This window comes from Ursus americanus, chromosome 14 (assembly GCF_024610735.1).
Source record: "Ursus americanus isolate L20-20 chromosome 14, mUrsAme1.1.p, whole genome shotgun sequence".
Lineage (NCBI taxonomy): Eukaryota > Metazoa > Chordata > Mammalia > Carnivora > Ursidae > Ursus > Ursus americanus.
This window is the reverse complement of record NC_142140.1, coordinates 64,892,541-64,905,755: the sequence shown is the minus strand read 5'-3', so window position 1 is coordinate 64,905,755 and position 13,215 is coordinate 64,892,541. Positions and strand designations below refer to the sequence as shown.

At 42.5% G+C, this 13,215-nt stretch overlaps 1 long non-coding RNA gene across 1 annotated transcript; it reads right to left on the bottom strand.

Annotated features, from left to right (window-relative positions):
- Positions 1 to 10,902: 10,902 nt before the first annotated feature.
- Positions 10,903 to 13,136, bottom strand: LOC123792051 (uncharacterized). The gene is made up of 2 exons (XR_006779624.2): positions 12,597 to 13,136; positions 10,903 to 11,979 (listed from the first exon to the last, which is right to left on the bottom strand). It is a non-coding gene; the product is annotated as an uncharacterized LOC123792051 (long non-coding RNA).
- Between the last annotated feature and the right edge of the window lie 79 nt (positions 13,137 to 13,215).

The following is a 13,215-nucleotide window of genomic DNA, read 5'->3' as shown; positions in this document are numbered from 1 at the left end:
AGAACGACAGGTTGGACTATACAATAAATGGTTGAGAACAAATGGGTTATCTATTTCTTTTAAAGTATAGTTATATCACATTATGTATAAAAATAAATGTTAGCTGCATTAAAGAACTAATTGTATGAAACAAGATTATAAAAGTGTTCTTCAGAAATATGTGCATACACGTGTGTTATAACAATGTTTGCCGAAGCATCCTTCATAATAGCAAAGAGGAAGAAAGAAGAAAGAGAAAGAAACGCCCATCGGAAGTTAAATGACATAAATTCATACTATGGAATAGGTATATCAATGTATGTCCTGACACGAAAAGATTTTTTTGGTGCACAGCTAAATGTAGAGAATGATTTCTTTATTAAAAAAGATCTTTGGGGACACCTGGGTGGCTCAGTCAGTTAAGCCTTCGGCTCAGATCATGATTGTGGGATCCTGGGATTGAGCCGCGAGTTGGACTCTCTGCTCAGAGGGGAGTCTGCTTCTCCCTCTGCCCCTCCCCCTCCATGCTCTCCCCACCCCCCAAACAAATAGATTAAATTAAAAAAAAAAGATCTTTGGATGTATGTATTAAAACTGCACACAACATGATTTGAAGAGTCATGCTCCAAATTAATTATGGAACAGAAGGCAAAGAGAAGAGGCTTCACTTTCTACTCTATATACCTCATTTTTAAAGCCTTATCACTGCACACAGAAAGGTATTATTTATTGTCAACAAACTGACTTCTTCACTATGTACCCAACACGAGGAGCCATGGGAGTCTGAGAAAGGCTCAGTGCAGTCGGTGAGCAGCTGTCACAAGAGAAGGAACACTTGTGCCAAGGTGCCTGCCAGACCCTCTTGGCCAGGACGGCTTTTCGTTCAGACCAGGCCTGTCCCTTTGCCATCCAGGGCCCTAGTTCCCCGGTAAGTAGTAGTTGTCGAGGAATAAGAAGACTCTTCTGGTTAAGATCCAGGTTTTGCAAGTTTAGCAATTTGCATTTTCCAAGAGTTTTCACAAGAAAAATAAAACCAAGGAAAGGAGAGCAAGAAACCAAGGCAGTGTGAAAAGAATGCTCTATCTCATGCTCTTCAATGCAGTGGCCAGTTGTATTCAGTGTTGCTAAGTGAGGTTTAGAGCGAGAATAGCTAATCACTAGACCGCTGAATCCCCTGACAAGCATTCCCTGTGAGATCTATACCAGCAAGCCATGAGGGAACGTCAGCAGTAACGGCTTACACATACAAAACCCTCTACACACCGCTTTGTATTTGATCCTTAAAGCAGAACAGGTGTTACGATGACTCTAATGTTACAGATAAGAAACTAGAAGCCTGAAGAGATCTGACAACGGTTTTGTCACCAGGTTCCAGGACCATTCGAGGTGGGTGCTTGCACGTAAGTAAGGTCCCTGAGCCATCAGAAGTACGTTCCACAGAACACACCAGAGGAAACACTGCCACTTCTTTAGAAAAACACATAGAAAGATCAATCTCAGTTCAGCAAGGGAAAGACAGGTTGAAAAACATGGTTGTAAAAAATTCTTAGTGATTATATAAATACAACACATATATTTGTACACATAGATAAAAACTCCTTTTGCTAGAGTTATGGATGCCTCCAATAATAGAAATGCAGTCCAAAATTACTTCCAACAGAATCAACAATAATACTCTCAAGGTGAATCCTGCCTCTGGTTCTAAAGTTATTGTCAGTCACCTCAGTTTTACTTATATAATTTTGCTCGTTGCTACAAGGGAATTTCTTTAGCTATGCTCCTAATCTTACAGTCCTTTAATATTGCTTGAGTAAATTGGAGCTATATTTGGAAGTCATGGTGAGTTAACTGTCATAAGGTCGTTGAGAAAAATTATCCTCTTATGACATCGTTTACTACTTGACATGAACTAACAAGCGTTCTACAAAGAATAACAAGAAAGAAATTTAAATGTAACATACATAGATTTATTTGTTTGTTTTTATAAAAACATCGTAGCTTCAAGGTTGTATGTGAACAGTGCTCGGAACTGGAGAAACACATTTTGTAATGTTATAGGGCATGTCTTTGCTCATCTTAACCAAGAGACTTAGAAATTGAACTTCGAGTGGAAAAGAACAGAGCAACTATGGGTTTACTGTGAATCTACGTAACTACGTGCTAGTCTTGTTCCCACAAGATGTGACGGCTAGCTCAGCACGCATCCTCACAACGCCTGAGTCAACAGCCTCCCATCCCTTCAAGGCTTCTTCTTACAACTGCCACCTGGTGCCTGTAGTTCCTGTTTTCAGTTATAATTTCTAGCTAGTGATAAGGCTTTAAAAGTTGTGTTTCGGGGGCGCCTGGGTGGCTCAGTCGCTGGGCGTCTGCCTTCGGCTCAGGGCGTGATCCCAGGGTCCTGGGATCGAGCCCCACATCAGGCTCCTGTGCTGGGAGCCTGCTTCTTCCTCTCCCACTCCCCCTGCTTGTGTTCCCTCTCTCGCTGGCTGTCTCTATCTCCGTCAAATGAATAAATATAATTTTTAAAAAATACATAAATAATAAATAAATAAATAAATAAATAAATAAATAAATAAATAAAAATAAAAGTTGTGTTTAGGAAAAAATTTTTGTTAAAGAAGACCAGGCTTCAAATGTTCAGTGAACACTTGCCCTGCAGTGGGGTAAGCCGCATTCTGTCCGTCGGTCCTCACCATCCTGCAAGGAAGGAAGCGACAGTCCAAAGCAAAGCAACGCAGTCAAGGTCACAGGGCAGTAAATTTCGGAACCAAGACTTGAAACCTGCTGAGCCATGGGAATTACAGCATGGCTCTTCACCAGAGGACATGAAAATGCAGACCTAAACGTGGGATCTAATACTTAAAAAGAAGTAATGCACATGTTTAATTTTGAATTTTCTTCGTTGGCATTTCATCCGAGAAATACTTATTGTGTCCACCATGGGAGTACCCTAACTGGTCAGATAGGACGGTGAATGAGATTCTTGGAGTTTACATTCTGGTGGTGGGGAAAGACAATAAACTCACAAGCAAGCGAATAGATAAATAAAAAAGAGAAAACATTGGGTAAGGGCTCTGTCAGGCACTAAAGAGGAAGAGGAAGGATTCTAGTTATCTGCCTTCCTGCTTTCATCTCTCTGGGTTGTGGGCTCTTGGAGAGTAGGGATACTGTTTCAATGTTAAGACTTGTCTTAACGATTTGCACATAGTAGGACACACTACTTAAAGAGCAAAGTGCACTCTCTGACCACTTTTATGTGAACGTAAATCACTGTCTTCTGGAAATTACAGTCCTTTGTGGCTTTAGTTTATTCTACCTATATCTGAGGGTGAAATGCAGACTTTTCCTCCTTTATTCCGTAGGCTGCAAGAGCTCATGTCATACTCGCTGTACTCAGGAAGATCAGAAAACCCTGGAGGGTTCAACATGGCAAGGTCTCCGGATAGAAAAAAACCATGTGAAATTTTACTTTGTGAAGTCATTTTGGTTTGAAAAGTCTGACCTTTTGGCTTGTTTTTCAAAATTCTCCCACAACCCAAATCACTAGCTGGAGCTATTAGATAAGCCCCAAGTGCATCATCTATTAAATAATTGTTGTTCTTGACATAAATGGCACCCTCAAAGGGAATAGTCATCAGCCAAAGAGCTTGTTGCACCTAATTCCTGTAGAAGTCACTAGATGCCCAGACGCGTAGATGCTCATTACTCAATTCATGGACTTCAAAAATCACCTTCCTTTTACTTGACAAATATTTTTGAGTCCCGACCATGCGTCAGGTACTGAGACGGGCCCTGGGGATACAATGGCGGGCAACACCAGACGGTACCCTTGACTTCATGGAGTTCACTGAGTAATGGTACTTCTCCCACACGGTTTTCTGAATTCTACTCCGTTATCTTCTGAATCAGAATCCCTAGGGCATTTATTCTCAAGCTTCAGCGTGGATCAAAACCACAGACTGCTGTCCCTTCCACCCCCAGAGTTTCTGATTCAGTAGGTTTGGTGTAAGGTTCAACAACTGGCATTTCTAACAAATTCCCAGGTGATGCTCATATAGCCGGTCTGGGGACCACATGGTGACAACCGTTAGCCTAAGGCATAGAACCCACGTATCTGCAGGTAATTCTGACGTGTGTCCAGTTGGAGATAAAAGTAGATTAATTTTGGACAGGTTGGGTGAGTGGGGCCTTAAAGACCAAGGAGAGAATCCATAAGAATCGGTGGATTAGTTATCATCTAAGAAATGTAATACTTGGCCTCATTTTTGACTGAACACCTATATTGGGGTTTCTTAAACTTCTTTTTTTCAAGATTTTATTTATTTATTTGTCAGAGAAAGAGAGCACAAGCAGAGGGAGCAGCAGGCAGAGCAGGCAGAGGGAGAAGCAGGCTCCCCGCTGAGCAAGGAGCCTGATTCGGACTTAATCCCAGGACACTGGGAAGATGACCTGAGCCAAACGCAAACATTTAACAGACTGAGCCACCCAGGCGCCCCAAGATCTGCATTTCTTTTTTTTTTTTTAAGATTTTATTTATTTATTTGACAGAGAGAGAGACAGCCAGTGAGAGAGGGAACACAAGCAGGGGGAGTGGGAGAGGAAGAAGCAGGCTCATAGCGGAGGAGCCTGATGTGGGGCTCGATCCCATAACGCCGGGATCACGCCCTGAGCCAAAGGCAGATTCTTAACTGCTGTGTCACCCAGGCGCCCCCAAGATCTGCATTTCTAATAAGCAAGTGATGCCGACGTGGCCTGTCCACACAGAAACTCACACAGAAAAATAGACCTCAGACATAGCTCTATGTTGTGTTAATGCTTTCTTGCTTTTGGCAGTAAGTTGCAAGTCCAAAATAGAAAAGAAAAAGGCCCATGTCTAAATAAATATGTGAAAAACTTAGAACAATAAAGGTGGACTTGTGCCAAGACCTTTTACAATGCCAGTGTGCGTGGTCGCTCTTCAGGAGAAGGACATGGTGTGCAGTGCGTCTCAAGCTTACGTGACCACAAAATCCCTTTATCATCAGTGGTGCTGGACTGATTGTCCAAAGGACACAACGTGAGGAAAGCCAGTTTATGGTGCTTCTGGAAGAACTTCCCCGAGAGGCAAATATGAGGGATGGTTAAAAGCAGTCTACAGGTAAAGACTTTTTTGTTTGTAAACCTTTCGCACTCAGTTCTGCACTCTGATTGGTTTTCCATCCCCCATATCCACTGCTGGGCTCCTCCTCTGCCTTCGATCTCTCCCTCCCCTGACCTCACTAGATCATAGTGTCAGGGCGCCTAATCCTTCACCCTCTTCCTTGACCATGGTCCTTCCTCCCACTGATAAGTATTTCTTGAATGAAATGCCAACAAAGAAAATTCAAAATTAAACATGTGCATTACTTCTTTTTTTTTTTTAAGATTTTATTTATTTATTCGACAGGATAGAGACAGCCAATGAGAGAGGGAACACGAGCAGGGGGAGTGGGAGAGGAAGAAGCAGGCTCATAGTGGAGGAGCCTGATGTGGGGCTCGATCCCATAACGCCGGGATCACGCCCTGAGCCGAAGGCAGACGCTTAACCGCTGTGCCACCCAGGCGCCCCTATGTGCATTACTTCTTTTTAAGTATTAGGTCCTGAGTAGTTCAACCAACATCCCAAGATTCAACTGGAGACAGTTTCCAGAGTTTAGCTGCTTCAGTTCACTTCAATTTTTGATTTTCCTGAAAGCCAACTTAGAATCACTGTTGAACTTAGAATTCGCTCACAGAGGGGGGCCTAACTAAACACCTGGCTGCCCCACCCAGACCCCATGCAGTCCAAGAAAGACAGGTAGCTCTGCATTTCCTGCCTTTCTCCTATCTACACAGGACACTTAAACAAAAACAAACAAAAAAAAGATTTATTTATTTGAAAGAGAGAGATAGGGTGCGTGAGTGGAGGGAGGGACAGAGGGAGAAGAAGAGAGAGGAGCAGACCCCCACTAAGTGCAGAACCCGACTCAGGCTCCATCTCACAATCCCCAGATCACCTGAGCCACAACCAAGAGTCGGATGCCTAACCGACTGAGCCACCAAGGCGCCCCTCCACAGGGCACCTTTGATTAAGCACAGACGTGAGTGCTGGGCGTATATAAACACACACCACACCCACATGTATGTATACGCACGGGTGTCTGGTCCTCAGCCCATCGTTTCTTCACATAATGTTTACTTTGAGGACTGTTCGAGATTGACCACCTAACATTTTCCCATTAGGTGATGACATATCTTAGGAGTTTCAGAGGTTATTTTTGTTCTTATTGCTCAAACGGAAAGAATACAGGCTTGAGCCTCCCACAAGGCCTTCGAAAAGAGCAAATGCCTGTGTTCACCGACAGTTTATAAAAGGGACAAGGAATGAGAAAATCCACTCAAATTTCTGCTATCCAGTTTTTCAGATAGACCACAAGAACTGGGTCTCCATAGCGTTTGGTCTCTCAAAGCTTGGCCTTTGGCCGCGTTCCTTTTGAAGTATGCTTTTCGAGTCTTGCCAAGTCCCAGCTTCCACACAGGACTTTGGATGACATTACCATCCTTTCCTTCAAGTAAAAAAACCTTCTTCCTCAAGACCTAAAAATACTCCTCAGCCTTGGAGGGCAGCCTTGTTTTCATCATCGCCTGTGCACTGGACCAGTTGTTTGACTGGGACAAGCCAAAAGCACAAAGAAGCAGCAGCAGTTTTGAGGGAGCTGATCCACATTTGGGTCTCCTTGAAATGTCCAGATCCCAGAAATAGCAAAAATCTTTCCTTGTTCAGCCAGGAGAATTCCAATCCCAACCCCAACTCATGCTCCCTTGTTTTTTCTTGAGTTGTTTGTTTGTTTGTTTTTGAGGGGGGATGATCTTGGCATGATAGAATAAAAATTATTTTGAGTTTTTATTCTTGCCACTATTATAAAGAGATCAGGATTTGGTTAACTGAATACTTTTGTTCATTCCTAAATATTGCCTTTGAATCTCATTACAATCGAGGAAAATAAAATTTTCTGAGACAAACATTAGATAGATTTTACTTTAAATTGAGTATGTGATGATTTTAGTGCTCAATGTATAGCATTCTAAATTCATGGCCGTGTTGTTTTGGTTAATAGCCCCAAATCTGGGGAGCTAAATATTTATTCAATCCAAGTCAAACTCTTATGCCCGGCATTCAAGGCCTTTTGCTATCACGTTCTGTGGGTGGGTTTGGGAAGGCAGCGTAGGAGCTGGTGGAAATCATAGCTGTTTTCAGTCTCAATAGGGGTCAGCAGGAGGAAGGACCATGGTCAAAGAAGAGGGTGAAGGATTAGGTGCTCTGATAGAATGATTTAGTGAGGTCAGGGGAGGGAGAGATCAAGGACAGAGGAGGAGCCCAGCAGTGGATATGAGGGATGGAGAACCAATCACAGTGCAGAACTGAGTGAAAAATAAGGAAATCGGGGGGGGGGGGGGTAAATGGTCCGAGAAAAAAGGCAAAAAGCTGGTATAGCAGGTGGTCTGGTCAGCCTCGTTATAGTTTGGGGACAGGATATTTTGTTTCTAATAAGTAGGTCATAGAAACAGCTTCTGACACGTGTGGCCTCAGTCTGTCCCTCTAGACTTGTCCCTTACACATGGGGTCAACTCCAGTCAGACCAGACAACTCCCTCTTCCCCAAACAGACTTCAAACTTCCCCTCTTTCCACCTCCATCCTTTCTGTCTCCATTCTTTGCACCTCACCTAGAACTCCTTTCTTCCCGGACCTCCTCCTGTCAAATCCAACCCATTCCTTCACAAACCATCAGAGATGTCATTTTTATGAAGTCCCCCTTGATCTCTCAACAGATGCCATCGCTTCATTAAAGAAATCTGCATGTATCGTCACAGTCAGCGCAAAGGGGTGGGGGAGGGCAGAGCCGCTATTCCATCTCATCTCCTCTGGATCTCTGTACTTAAAATTTTCCTACATTCTGGAATAGCTACAGCTATATTATTGGTACGTCCGTACCTTCTGCACAATATTGCAGGACACGTGGTTGAGGCTAGCAGGCAGCTTACTAACTTACATCCTAATGGTCAACCTAAAGGAATCAGAGTAATTCTAGAATGAGCAACAGTCAGAGTTACATATATGAGATGTTCACAGGCTATAAAATGTTACGTATGTAGTGACATTAGCAAAATAATGTTCATTTATTCCTTAATGTTTGTTATTCAACTAACATGTATTGATGCCTACAATTTGATAAGCAGGAGGAAAATAGGGACACATACTGATTATTCCTCTTAATTGGATAATTAGCCTGATACAATTTGGTAAGTGAATGCTGAGACATGCAGAGAAGTAAGTGGATTTTTCTCTACAACCACCATTAAGAAATAAGTTCTCTTGACTTTCATTCATTTGTTGTTCTTTTTCCAAATTTCTAGAATATCCCTTTACTTATATTATTTTTGTAATTAGAAAAAGCAAACATTGGGTTAGTCTTAAAGGAGTTAGCTTTGCTTCTCCCAGATTTCACCACGAAAGTTCACCAACCTCCCCTTATCTACCCAGAGGTTATGTGCTCTGTGCTAGAAGAATGATTGGCACCAAGTATGGTCCACACTTCCTCGTTCCTAAGGGCAAATTGGATGCTTTGCATACAACTAGCCTTGGGATTCTTATATTTTAGTGCAGCACATTCCCGGAAACTTCCTGAACAATTCTACCCATGAGCACTCACAGACACAGGTTTTCCCTCTCCCTATTTCAAATTCAGACTGAGTAACGTATGATTTGAAAGCTCCATCTTCAACTACTGAGAAGAGCCATGTAACAGATGACAAAATCAAATTCTAAATGGCTTTTGAATGATCCTCACCATTTCTCTCAAAAACTTTTAAATTATGAGCATTCCCCTAAGCTATTTTGCTAGCCATTTTGCCATTTTTCTTTAATAAGCAGATTCTCAGAAAATTCTACAACCGGACACTTGGAAGTATAGATTCCTGCTGGTGGGACCTTAAACATGGGGGCTGCTGGGACAGAGGTATCAAGTTTGGGTCAGAAGAGCAACACTACTGGAGAACAACATCAATGCCCATGGTTTTCAGTGGGTGAGCTGCTGGGTCTGGGATCCAGTCTACGGAAAAGAGAGGGAGGTAGCTGCTGGAAAACTCACCTCTTGGACTCCGACTCCTCTGAGACTTAATCTCTCATCTCTTTAATTCTGTAGTCATACTTCTTTCAATTGCATCGGGTTTTTTTTAAGATTTTATTTATTTGCGAAAGAGAGAGAGAGAGAGCAAGGGCAGGGAGAGGGGCAGAGGGAGAAGCAGACTCCCTGCTGAGCAGGGAGCCTGAAGCAGGACTCGATCCCAGGACCCTGGGCTCATGACCTGAGCTGAAGGCAGATGCTTAACCAACTGAGCCACCCAGGGACCTGAGTCTGTTCTTTTATTTCCTACTTTAGAGAGATCCTTTTTTGATAAAGCATCACTTTGTATTTTTAAAGCAGTAATACATGCAACCAGCATGGCATTCAAAAGGTACAAAGGGTCTAGAATGAAACATCAGGGTCTCTCCTTGACCCTGTTACCAAATATTCAGTTCCCTTCCCCGAAGATCACCAGTTAACCGATTTCTAGAGCATCTTTTCTTTTTCATTTCCACCACCAACTCCCTGGACTGGGCTTTCATTTTCCCACACCTATCTTAATGTCACAGCTTACACCCAGTTTTCTCTTTCTAGACCAAACTACCCTCTTTCATCAGCTAGAATCACCATGAAAAGTGTCTAGGAAAGACTGATCTGGATTTTATTTTATTTTATTTAAAGCCTTTACTTTTTTTTTTTTTACGATTTTTATTTCTTTATTTGAGAGAGAGAGAGCATGAGCAGAGGGGGGAGGGAGAGGGAGAAGGAGACTCTCCACTGAGCAGGGAGTCCAATTTGGGGTTTGATCCCAGGACCCTGAGATCATGACCTGAGCTGAAGGCAGACGCTTCACTGACTGAGCCATCCAGGTACCCCTGATCTAGATTTTAATATACATAAGACATACAAATGATACAAAAGAAAGGAGGGCATTCCATGGTGGCAGTGGGGAGCTTACCTAAGAGGCTGGCGTGTGGTAATGCTCTGCAAATGTTTACCAGGTAATTGAAATGATCAATGAAACAAGAATGTCGTGTTAGAGGAATCAGAAAGGAAATGACTTCACTGCAACCAAGTTCAGAGTAAGAAGGAACAGAAGATGGGGGCCATTGTAACCACAATGGTTAATAGCTACTGAATTAGTAATGGCTGCCATATACTTTTCTAAGCTTCTAAGCATTCTACTGTCTTGTTTATTCCTCAAAACCCTTATGGGTGTTACTTCGTCAAACATTTTATAGATCAGGAAACAGAGCCTTGAAGGTTTAGTAAACTTCTAAGGATACCCAGTTGGTGTGTAGTTGAAAGTCAAATCCAAGATCCAATTTCAGTTGACAGGGACAAGAATGATTAGGATAAAGAAACCTGGGGCATCTGAATTTTGTAAAACAGAATTTGGGAGACATTTTCCATATGTCCCCACCATTCTAGGTGTTGATAAGAATCAAATAGATGCGTAAAATATGGCTCCTTCTCTGCAAAGATCTTGTACGCTGCATTTTTTTCAAGCTGCTATCAACCCTGTTCTGAAGGTGACCTGAGCCACTTCACTGGTGCTCTCGGGGTTTCTCAGTTAGATTATAACCTCCTGAAGACAGGGTCAGTGGCTACTATTCCCTTTGAACTTTCTTGCCCTGCACAGACCAGTATTCACTCTTGAATTCCTTCTATTACTGAGTTATCACTAGGCCTAAACGTGACAGATATCCTAAAGGGTAAGCAAGCAATGGAAAGCAGAAAGTCCCTGACTCATTAGAGCAGCGGTCAAAATATTAGCGAAGTCAAGAAAAACACCCGAAGTGAATGTACATCTTTGATTTACTCACAAAGTGTAAAAGCAGATTATCCTGACTGACATACTCCTTAGGCCTTAGTTCTCAGAGAACATTTACGAGTCACAAATCATGAACCAAGGGGCACAGGGAACAATGAAGGTGTATTTCTTACTCATTGGGAATGAGGCTTCTGATTTTCTTTTTTTACATCAAAAAAGCAATATATTAGAGAGCTTCTACCTATAATTACAGTATTCACCAAAGGATTTTACAAACTGAGGAAGCAGAACATACCATTGTGAGATGACTGAAAAGTGAAGGACATTTTGCAAAGAACACAAAATAATGAAGAGTTAATGATGCATAAAGATAATGTGCAGAGGCAGCAGGAATGGAATAAGAACATATCAAAATATTGGTCTGGGTACTACAAACGGCTGCTGAGTATAGGGAAACAGAACCACAGCTCATCTGAAAGCAGAGGTGCCCAAGCAGTATGTCTTGGCATCAGAAAGTTACAGATGTGCCAGGAAATGTTGAGCCCTTTGGTCTTGAGGTGGCTGGATGGGCTGGGAGGCCAGAGCATTGGGAGGTGGTCTCTGGCTATGAGAAGCCTATCCGGGAGAGCCTCAAAGGGTGGCCTGGGCTATTGAATTAGAGGCCTACGATCCCCAAAGAAGGCAAGCACAATAGTGGTGTTTACCATGTGATGAGTGGAGCCAAAGAGGACATTTACTTTAGCAGCCAGCTGAGAATGTGATGCTGCCAGCTACAGGCAAGAGACCCCTGGAGATGCTGGGAAGGCGGGTGTTTCAGGATGCCTAGGACAGGGCAAGCAGCCCAGAGTGCAGCCAGCCAGAGTAGGGGTGCTGGAAGGCCAAGTAGGTTGTCCGGTGTAGGCAGCTCCAGATCTCACAGGTTGAATACATCAGATACTTCTGTGTATTCCTGGCAGATGTGCCCTTTGAGTGGTGACCACCGTAGCAACAGGGTGACTCCTTCCAGCACGTAGACTTTTGAAGATTAGGGCTTCAATATCTTTGGAAATATTTGATATGGAAGAGGAAGAGTTCAAGTAGATTCAAAATTTATTCTCTTTATCCTAGAAATTTCAACATTGTATTTGTCGGTAAAGAAAAAAGAGCTGGGAAAATGTTAAGATATCATTTCATTAGTCGCAAAAAAAAATATATATATATATATATAGTTTTACATTTTGACTGCCTTCTTGCATAAACTTTCCCCACGATGGTAATTATCAAGAACGCAAATACTGTATGCCATTATTTTCAAAGTTTTGACCAGGAAATGTGTCATAATTGCAAGTATAAAGTTACATATAAACAAATTTTGTTCACGGAATCTAGCTGAAATTTCTCCTTAAAAGTTTAAGAAAGATCTAGGGGTGCCTGGGTGGCACAGCGGTTAAGCGTCTGCCTTCGGCTCAGGGCGCGATCCCGGCATTATGGGATCGAGCCCCACATCAGGCTTCTCCGCTATGAGCCTGCTTCTTCCTCTCCCACTCCCCCTGCTTGTGTTCCCTCTCTCACTGGCTGTCTCTATCTCTGTCAAATAAATAAATAAAATCTTTAAAAAAAAAAGTTTAAGAAAGATCTTATTTGGAAGTTTTAGACGCACTCAGTATTTAAGTTTCCTTCATTCTATGCATCACACGAAGAAATGTAAAGAAATATAAGAAATACAAAGAAATGTCCTTACCAAGCCCTTTACAGATAGAGCCAAATCACGTCCGCATTATTGTAGTGTAACTACACTAATAGATCATTACTTTCTGGTGGCGCCGACATGGGAAATGTTGGGAAGTAGTCCCCAAAAGCACCTTTCAGAAAATCTTCAACCTTTTTCACTGCAGGCAAGCCACACGAGTAGGCAGGCAGGAGACAACGTCCTGTATGGAGGACTAGTTTGGCAAAAGCAAAACAGTGAAAGAGTCAGGATATTCCCCGAAAACTACAAGAACACTGGAACAAGGAGAGGACCTTCCTTCCTTTTAAACTGTCGAAGACACATTACTCAATTTTGCAGGGCTGGGAAGGAAAGATCAAGAGGTGAAAATTAAGCGTCGCAAAATCAAAACAAACATTTGTGTTTTATTTCTATCGTCGAATATGTGAAATATGAAAGATGACGCAAGGCAGACCTGAATGGCATGCCCAGCTAGGCCAGGGAGAATTTATGAGAGAAGCCAGTAATTCTGGCGGCCTTGCCACTGCCTTTATCCACCAGCCTGAACCTTCCTTTCAGATCATCTTCTCAAATTATCCATAGAAGATTTGTTCACATACTCAATAAGAAAAATATTTCTAATTATATCCAA